This window comes from Nestor notabilis, unplaced genomic scaffold (genome assembly GCF_000696875.1).
Source record: "Nestor notabilis isolate BGI_N333 unplaced genomic scaffold, ASM69687v1 scaffold6797, whole genome shotgun sequence".
NCBI lineage: Eukaryota > Metazoa > Chordata > Aves > Psittaciformes > Psittacidae > Nestor > Nestor notabilis.
The window spans coordinates 93359-103543 of record NW_009937754.1 but is presented as its reverse complement, the minus strand read 5'-3'; positions in this window follow the sequence as shown (position 1 = coordinate 103543).

Genomic DNA, 10185 nt, shown 5'->3' with positions numbered 1-10185 from the left:
AGGAATGCCTATTGAAAGACAAGCTCAGAATGCAAACACAAGGAGAAGAGCTGGTCAGACAGCAGCTCAAGAGCTTTTGTGGATCACAAGCTGAACATGAGTTCCAGTGCTACCAGACAACGCCTCTGCAAGGCAGTAAAACTGTCACTCTGGCACGAAATCTCTTTGTGCACATTTGCCCTTCATGCAGAGGCCAAGGCCAACATTCCTCCCCTTCTCAGGAGTCACCAGTATTGTATGCACAAACCAAGGTCTGCAGTACATACAAAACAATCCTTCTCAGGAGTCACCAGTATTGTATGCACAACCCAAGGTCTGAAGTACATACAAAATAATCCTTCTGCTCAGCCCAGCACTGGTGAGGCTTCAACTAGATAATGTGCTCAGTTTTGGTTTTGACATAAAAGGTGCCAAATGGAGCATGGTAAATCAATCACAGAAGTTTTGGTTTTGACATAAAAGGTGCCAAATGAGCATGGCAAATCAATCACAGCGATCAGGAATGCTGGACAGGGCTGAGAAAATTCATCCTGTTTAGTCTAAAGAAGAGACCAAGGGAGCAGTGTGATAGCAGATTGCTGAAAATAGGAAGGTGGCAACCTGTTCTTCATATCCATGATGGATAGGGCGAGAAGCAGTAGTCTGAAAATACGAAGCAGAGTTCCACCCTTTTCCTTAGCCCCATGCACAGACACCCAGCACCTTCCTTACATCAGCTCTAGCAACTATGTGGCTGCAGGTGGGTTCACTTTTCTCATTAAAAATTTTTGGTTATTGGATCATAGCCTGCAGGTATAGGTTTAAGCTGATTGTCAAACTGAAGCTTCGGTGCAGACAGGAGGAAAAATTTCTAGGCAGATAATAAAGCATCAGAATAGTGTTCTTGGGAAGATTGTGGAGTCTCCATTACTGGTGGTCTTTAAGAACACTTTACACAAATATTCATCAGAAAATTACTTAAGCATAGCTGCCCCTTTCTTTGGGCAGAGAAATAAATCAAATGACTTGAGATCCCTTCCAGTGATGAGACTCTATGTTTCTGTCATGACAAGTAAATCGGAAAGTAATTTTAGCCCATGCAACCTCCTCACTTAAAGAACCATTTAAATACTATTAGTATTTCATCAATCAAAATGTCAGAAGGTCTAATCATTTTCCTCAAAAAGGACTTTTGCTTCATTTTGTTATAAGCAAGCTGTGAAGTGCATCGTTAGTATATACCATTGAGAAAAATAACTTTATAGAACTTAAAAATTAATGTTATATTGGATAATGAAGTATACTATAACATGCAGAGTAAGTCAGAAAGGAGTACAAATCTTTATACTATGGAATGCAAAGCATGCATTCATTGCCCAAATAGGCAAAGAAAAAACTGAAAAGCATGCCCTTTGGAGAGGCTACATCATAATTACCTGCTTTCATGGGTTTTATCAACTTCTATTTCAACATCAAATAATAATCAGTGTCATACACTGGGACAGACACATTGTTTGGGTCTAAATATTCTAAGAAAAAGAAATGGTTTAGAATTTAATCACATTGTTTAGCTAGAGATTTCTGAAAGTTTCTGCAGTAGATCAGAAGCTACAAATCAGATTTACATAATCAGAGAGAGGTACTGTGATTCAGGTGGCACCGTTTGCTTCAAAAACACCCAGCAACAGAGGAAAATCTGACCTTGTAACAACAGAATATGTTCCGTGTACTGAAGTTAATTTATGAATAATATAAGGTAGACTGAGGCAGTTTGAAGACAACATCATGTAGAATGGAAATGCAAAGTGAGTGTTGTCTGCATGGAGACCGTGATAAAGATTGAGAAAATTAGAAGAAATTAGTTCTGTATATTATCTAAGAGATTGTAATGAGCACCTGATGGGCTAGGGGAGAAAGAAACAGCACAAAAGAAGTGCCTGACAACGAACAGTACAGTGTTATCAAGGAATACCATCAGGCAAGAATGGTGACTCCTCTACAGCAACATCTCAGATCTAACCTACTTCCCTTTGTTGTAGTAGACATGAAGTTAACTTCATGAAGCCTGTAGGTACTGATTATAAAGCAACTCCTTGCATAACACAGTATGCCACTGCTTGCACTCCAAAGTACAATCAGCTGGAATAACTGTTTGCCCTCGCTGTGAGGACCTGCTTGCTTGTCTACTTTAGGAACTGGATAGTGAGAGGAGTGAGAGCATCCCCTCAAGCAGCTGACCCAATGGTGATTTGTAGCAGTCCTCAGCTGGTATGCAGTCATACCTCTTTTCCCAGGAGTAGTTGAAAAGTATAGATTTCTTCCATCTTTTATACAGAAAGGAGTTTGACGAGAATGACTTACCTTGCATTAAAACCAGCTCTTTGAATCTCTGATGACCTCTGGCCAGCAATGGAACATTTGTAATACCCACACACGCTTAATTTCAGATTCTTTGGTGAGTAACGTCTCCTGTCAACTTTGTCTAGGCTTTAAGTATCTATGAACATTCCAAGGTGGGCCTAAAGGATGGAACAACTTTAAATACTATTCAAGCTTTAAGAAATCAAGGATTCCAAGGGTTTTGAACTTCCAGAATAGCAAGAGAAAGAAGGAACATGTGTAGACAAACATATCCCAGAGCTGATTTAAAATAAATCACAGCTTGTTTTCTTCAGAGCCCCATTTATCTCCACTCCAGCTCAGTGAACCAGGAGATACAGACATAAAAGCCCATGAGTATTAAAAGCAACCTTACCAAAAAAGCATTAAAGCATTACTCGTCACCTGTCTCTGAAAAGGGGATGTAAAGAACCTATGCAGCTGTTCTGCTTATCTGCCAGAGATATATACCTCAAAAGACCTATGAAATCTGACTGAATAACAGCACAATGAAAAACCATTATTTCCAAAAGATCTTAGGTGATCCCTAATGTTGTTTGACAGAGGCAGCATCCAAATTCAAATAGTGATTCTATACGCTTTCAACAAAAGCTACCAATAGCTGAAGAGGTGGCATTTTTCTGAAGGACAAAATCTGAGCTTGCAAAGCATATACCTTAGCTTCCTTTCCTTAGAGTAGAACTCAAAAAAGGAAAATGAACTGTAATTGAAATTCAGAATGCACAAATTTGAAATGAAACCTGTATAATGCTCTGTCTGTAGCCAACAGTGAAAGATAACTCTGCCAAATGAGCCCAGATCCATTTCAAGAAATTGAGGGAAGGGAAGAAAAGGCTATGCAGCTATTGGTCAAGGATGGTTCTATCTTCCTCTTCAGAAAAACCTCAGAAGCTCAGAAGACATGCATTTCCTGGCTGCAGGTAGAGCCTGGAGGTACAAGGACTGTGTGGAACCTGGCTACCATCAGCAGAGGAAGAGTTGAGAGACCTGACTCTTAAAGAACTTGCAGCCAGTCTATGTGTTTTTAAAAATAAGTGTTGACATATAAGATGAATAAAGACAATAAGGGCTTGCTCTTATTTGACCCCACTAGCCAAAAGGAACTGAATGGAACAGAGTATACTTGGACAAGGTTCTGAAGAAACCACGTAAATTCACTGGGGGGTTTTTCATGTGTATGACAAGTAGTAAGCATGTTTAAAACACCAGAAAGTATGAGGATTTTGCCAACTGCCTTGCCCCAATACCTATTGATACTTATTGCAACTTGTCCCCTCAAGATTCTCAGGAGAACGCCTGATCTTCAACAGAGCACAGAGAGAGGCAGTGAATGGTCTGCCAAGGATCCAACAGCTGTTCCGTACTGTGAACAAATGCAGTGGTAATCTGTGCAATTCACTGCTACATAGAAGCTATAACCTAGTAAAATAGACACATCAGAAGCAGATATTATGAACATCTACATTTATATAATGCAAAACGAGTATGAAATGTAAATTCTTATAATGATGGACAATTTATTCTAGAGCAGCTGCATAAGATCTGATGAGCCCCACTAAAAGGTTGTTATCAGTCATAGCTGCGCCCTTCTCTGAAGGTGATGTTTTGGGTCTCAGAGATAATTGTATGAGATTAGAAATATAAGCAGTTTAAGCTAGGACAACATTTCCTGTGAGAAAAGAAAAAAAAGAAGGGGCTTAAAGATTCTATGACTCTTTATGATCTGGAAAGAATCTAGTGAGTTGTAGCTCTTAAAAAGACCAAAGCCCTGAGCTTACCCATGTGTATAGGAATCCCACAGGTAGACCGAAACATGCTTTCACCACTGCCAGTTTTTTGTACACCTAAACTGGCCAGCCACCTAGTAGAAAAAAATAGTGCTAAAACTAGCAATAAAGATGGACTTTTTAGAACTTTTGTTGAGTGCAGGACTTGCTGTTTGGGATCAAATGCTAAAGTCTGAGACAAAATAGTGAAAATGAGGCTTTCATATAATGATCTTCAGTTTCTTCCTCCCCTATTCTTCCATGAAGATAACCAAGTTTGTGCCAAACACCACCATTTGTCCTGTAATTACTTTGCTGAGCAGTTTGTTCCACTATTTAAGCTTTTTAAATATAATATATTTTGCCTTGACATTCTAGCTCACATTAAACAAAGTTTCCTCTAGGGACACAGGGCAAATCCCTGATAACTACTTTACATTCTCTATGAATAAAGCAAGTTGGAAAGCCTAAGTACAGCAGATAGGAAATGCTACATTGCTTTGGGCAAGAAGGAGCAGAGACTGAAGTTAAAAGCTCAAGATAAATGAAACCAAGTTGATGATGAATCAGAGTGCTGCTTGCTAAGAACCTGAAGGAAAAGCTAGACTGTCACATGAACATGGAAAACTCCTCAACTGATGGTTATAGCATGCTTTTGATGGATCCATTCCTCCTCACATTCATTGGGACATGTAGCAGCAGGAAAAACAAATGGCTGGAAATGCACCTCCATCACCTCTACCAGAAAGAGATGATGTCTCAAACCCAACTAAGCAGTGGACCTTCCCCATCTGCCTTCAGAGCAGCCTTTCAGAGCCAGCCACTTAGTGCATCAGCAGCTTTGGCCCACTAAAATTTGCATCTCATATTATATTGCACAAATGCATTTGTGCTTTTCCATTAGACTGATATTTATTCCACTGTCTCTCCAGCTATCTTTAAGAAGAAGAGAAAGCAAAATGAAAAGTTAACATCCTTGAGACAGTTTTCTACTTGTTATATACCACCAGCACCAACATTCAACCAATGGTAGAAAATTGTAATTAAATCTTAACTACAACCAGAGTGTCACTTTTCTTTTGGTTTAAGATGAACCAAATTAATTTTATTGTATATGGAAGTGAAGTGAACAAATTAAGAGTGAGACAGAGAATTCACCCGTGTTTAGAAATCTTCTCTTGTCCAGCTATAATCCTGCATCCTGGAATTCAGTGAAACAGATGTTATTGTGTCCACCTTCTCCCAGCCCTCAAAAAAAATCTTTTTAGTGGGATTGTGGTTTGGTGTTGAGGGGTGTATGTGATTTTGTTTGGGGGGGGGACGACAAACAAACAAAATAACCAACCAACCAAACCAAACCAACCAGCTTTGCTTCTTTTTGTTTTACCAGTATCTACAGGTGAAAACTACTTCCCCAAGTTTACATTGGTTAACACATTACAAAGGAATAAGATGATTGTGTTTTGCCTCCTTGCCACTTCAAGCACCAAGTGTGTGAGTTATCAGTGAAATTAAAGTGAAATTGAATGTGGCTAAATTATGGTTGCTTCTAAAAGTTACCTTCAAGAAGACAAAGACAAAGATAAAAGTCTGCGTCTTCCAAATAATTGTGATGCCATAAGGAGCACAATATCAGAGAAGCATTGACTTAAAATTTTAGTCATGGTGCACACCATGATAAAATAAATTGGTCACAAATTTGTTATTTCAGCATTCCAAGATACTACAGCACAGCCACTGTACCTTTTTTGTTAACAGGCAAAAAATGGAAGGGGAAAGGGTATTCTCTAGTACCCCCTTGCAGGTATTTTGGATCTCCTAGAATAGGTTGTCATTACCTAAACTTACTTCCTTCTTCCATTTCCTTTCCAATGTGACAAAACCGTAAGTCTGATATTCAGAAAGATAAAACAAATAAACAAACAAAAAATCACCCACCGCATCTTCCACTCAGGCATAGTACTACACATACCCACAACAGCAAACTGGAAACCTGGTTGGTTGCTTTCTGAGGGCCACCTTTCCTTATTAAAAAATATTTAAACTCTGTCGTCTTTGCTGCAAAAACTGGTAGCAGCTAGGATCCATCTCCTGGGCTTTTACTTCAGCTCCCATGTGGGAAAGCACTTTAGAGGGTGTTAAGAAATGTCATATTTACTATTTTTAAATAGAGAAGGTTTTACCCCGATAGTAAAACCTTATTCAGGTGTAATATTTACGTGAAGAAGCCAGTTTCTTCAGTATACTTTTTTATCTCAAAGTCTGTGAGACCATACATATATCTGAAGCTGTCAGTATCTCTGAGTTCAGGAAGGAACATCATAATGCCTACAGGTGGCTTGAAACTGAAGTTGTATCTGCTTATAAACAAAATTCCATCCAAACCCCATGCCAGTATGCACCTGTGCCACATAGTAGTGTGCCATATGGAAGAATCTCTGTTCTTTCACAGATTACTCTCCCTGCATGTCCTGCCTAAAACCAGAACATCATAAAGGTTCAGGAAGACTTTCTTACAGCCAAAACAAGAGTGTATGAACCTTAGCCTCATGTTTAACATCAGCTGTCTCAAGCCTGAACAGTCTGAAGCAGACAAATGTTGTTCTTAGCTGTTTATCTATTCAGTGCTGGTCGATGGACTTCCCATTTCCTTTTATTGCACCTAGCCATACCAGCTTTAGGCTTTGCTTTCTTGTTTTCTGCTTCTTCCATTAAAGTTATTCAAGACTTATTCTCCTCTAAAATAAAAATAATAAGAAAAATGAGGAAAGATCTGTACTCATTCACAGGACAGAGGCCAGGAAAAATGCTCACACCTTGAAGGAGAGATAGTTGCTATTCCAAATGGATATATAAAAAAACGCCAGGAAACAAGAATAGCTGTCCATGGTGGTTTCTACTGGTGGAAGTGGTGAACTACAAGAATCTGTTGACAGACCAGATTTATATCAATGTCTTTCCTAGCTCTAGCATTTGCAGGAAGAACAGTACAAACTGAAGGATATAGGGAAATACAAAATTATGCTGCTTGAAACAAGTTTAATATTATATAAAAATACATAGGTTCTAAGCAGCATAGCAAACAGAAATCTATGCCCTGTATTTCTCCCACCACAGATTACTGAGTTGTCCACTCTTCAGTGTCTGAAACACTTCTCAACATGGAGTTTTCTGCTCAGGGTACTACATTCATGATCCAGTTATTCAGTTTTGCAAGGCTGCTTTAGAAGATGACTACATTTTCACAGTGGCTACTGCTAAACCAGCAAATCAGCAATGGATAATTAGCATATAATTTATTAAACGTCAAAGACGTTTTTCAATAAAAAGAAGATGCAAGCACATGGCACATTGTGTTTAGGTTGTAAATATTTATAAATATCAAAAGAATGCTATAATACATTTGTACTTCAATCAAGACGCAGTCTAAATAGGCTTTTTTTTTTTTCTAGATTTCTAACAGATTTACGTTAAATTGACAATATTCCTAATTCAAAACTTAATTACATCTCACAGCACCTGCTGGCTTCCTGTAGCTAATGGCTTGGAGCTATGCTAGTGTAGGTCTAGATGAACAAGGTGTGGTTACTTTAAGGAATTTTTCTTTTTTTTTAATTGACCTAGAATTATACTTATTTAAAAAAAAAAAAAAATCCTTTTTCAGCAGTGGCACTTAGCTTCCAAAATAATTCCTTTTCCCTAATAACACCATTTAGTAGCTCTTTTCAAAAGCTGCTAATAGGTATCAAAGTCAGGTCTCCCAGTAATACCTGGATATTAAAACCAGTTCTTGAAGCAGAACTGCTACAATTGTCATCTTACCTTTATGATTAATTTCATTTCATCTGCTTTATCGATGTCACTGCTTTTAACTAAAATGTTTTCCAGTTTTAGATCTCTGTGAATAATATCTGCCAAGAGCAAGTAAGAAATAAAATGTTATCAGCTGCAGTGAAGATATTCTGACAGAAATGTTTTAAACTCTTTCACTTGAGTAATTTCTTTGAGCAGTTTCAGTGCATTTTACTCTGAACTATAGGAAGCCTGTAAAAGCATCTTTCCCATTTCATCCAGGGAGTCATATAAATTTTTCCGATTTTCAAATCTCATTCCTCCCCACAATCCTTTAATAAAGGAAAAAGTTCATATTGATTCAGTCTTTAATATAGCTATATCATCTGATATCATCTAACAAAAAGTAGGGTTTGTTTTGCATAATTATCAAATGTGCGTATATTTTCATACCTGCAGTATATTTTCATATCCAAAACTAGTAGAAGTTTTCACCCTTTCAATGAGTACAGAGAAGAAACAGGCACCCATTGCATAACCCCATATACCTCTGTGGAAAAAAAAAAGGTAAATGGATTCCTAGAAGTAGTATGTTATAACAGAGAGAGTAAACATCTCTGTGTAAAAAACTACCAAATTATTCACAATTCTGCTCCATCTACCAATTCCAAATTTTTGGCTGGACAGGCTAACTGTTGTGGACTGTGCAGAACTGTAATGCTTCTCTGTGATGGATGAAAATGCTGATGTTTACTGAATCTAAGCACTCTTAAGAAGTATCAGAAACAATCAATTTCCACCTTCTTACCACATATAATAGACTATACACTTAACTAAACTAAGTTAATGTTATCATGCAAAGCAGTTGCAACTTAGGAAATAATATGTTTTTGTCACAGCTGGTAGAGAAAGAGAAATAAAAGTAAAATGGTAGCAGTTACTGCATTCGTAAGAAAAATAAAGTTCTAAAAAAACATTCACCTAGTACATGTATTTTACTTTTTCTTAATTGGACTATTTTTATCCTATGAAATAAATAATAGGTAAGGAAAGCAATCAGTAACTTATTAAATATATGAACACTCAAAATCGATGAACATATGGGAGCCATGTACTATTGGTGAATCAAGACTTTGAAGGACGTGCCTTGTCTCAATTTCTGAATAATGTCCTTTACTACAAAGAAATTTTTCAAGTTCTCCATCCTCATGCAACTCCGTTACAAGATCTGCTAATATTAATAAAGGGAATGTAATGATTTTGTTGTTTCTGATTTTACTTTCTTTTAAAATAATAATAAATGTAATTAATAGCAGTGCTCCAGCTGCAGTGGCAACCTGGAACCCTAATGCCCTCAATATTTTATGAACAGTAGGCAAAAGACAATTGAGGTACCACAAATACTGCCAATATTTATTACGACAAGCTTAAAGCCTCCTTCATTATCAATGGAGGGTATCAATGCATTAGCAACGGCTTTACTGAAAGCCTAAGAAAGCACCAACATTTAAAAAAGTATAAAATGCAACTTTTCAGCAGCTAGGAATAAAAACTATACGTTACTCAAATGAAACTTCTGACCAATTCAATACCCCAAGGAAAAACCCTACGCTTACACCTACAGCAAACGTTACTTTACATGAGTTACTGCAAAATTTATAATATGGTACTGTCATTATAAAGTCCTGAGATCTTTTCTGCTCAGCTCAGCAATACCACCTTTCCAACAAGCAATATAGGAAGTTAATGACAGACAGAATAGTAGCAATTTAACCTCAAAAATAAGATTTCCACCATTCTCCAGCTTTATAAGAACTTCTGAAACAACAGACAAATAAAAAATCCTTATGGGCTGATGTTAGAAATGCTACACAATGGATACACAAGAGGACCACTTTCCTTATAAAGCACTACAGGAAGCAAGCAGAGGAGTGGGACAGGACAGAGAGAGAAAAAAAAAAAAAAGATGAGAATTAGAAGAAGAAAGAAATGAAAACCTGGGCTGTAGTACTTGTCTTTGCCTATCAGAGACTGGCAAACAAAGCAGGCTTAGTCAGGTATTTTCCTTGACATGAGCTGGTTTTGTCCTCTGTTGAACTGCTAGTTTCTATTTTGGGCAGCAGTAACTTAGCAGGAATTTAGAGGAAAATAAAATACAAATATTTCCACAGTGTTTTGGTTAAAAACTGTATGATTTGTGTCAAATGGCAAAGTTGTTAAATAAGATAGATGATGAGTTTCGATGGCG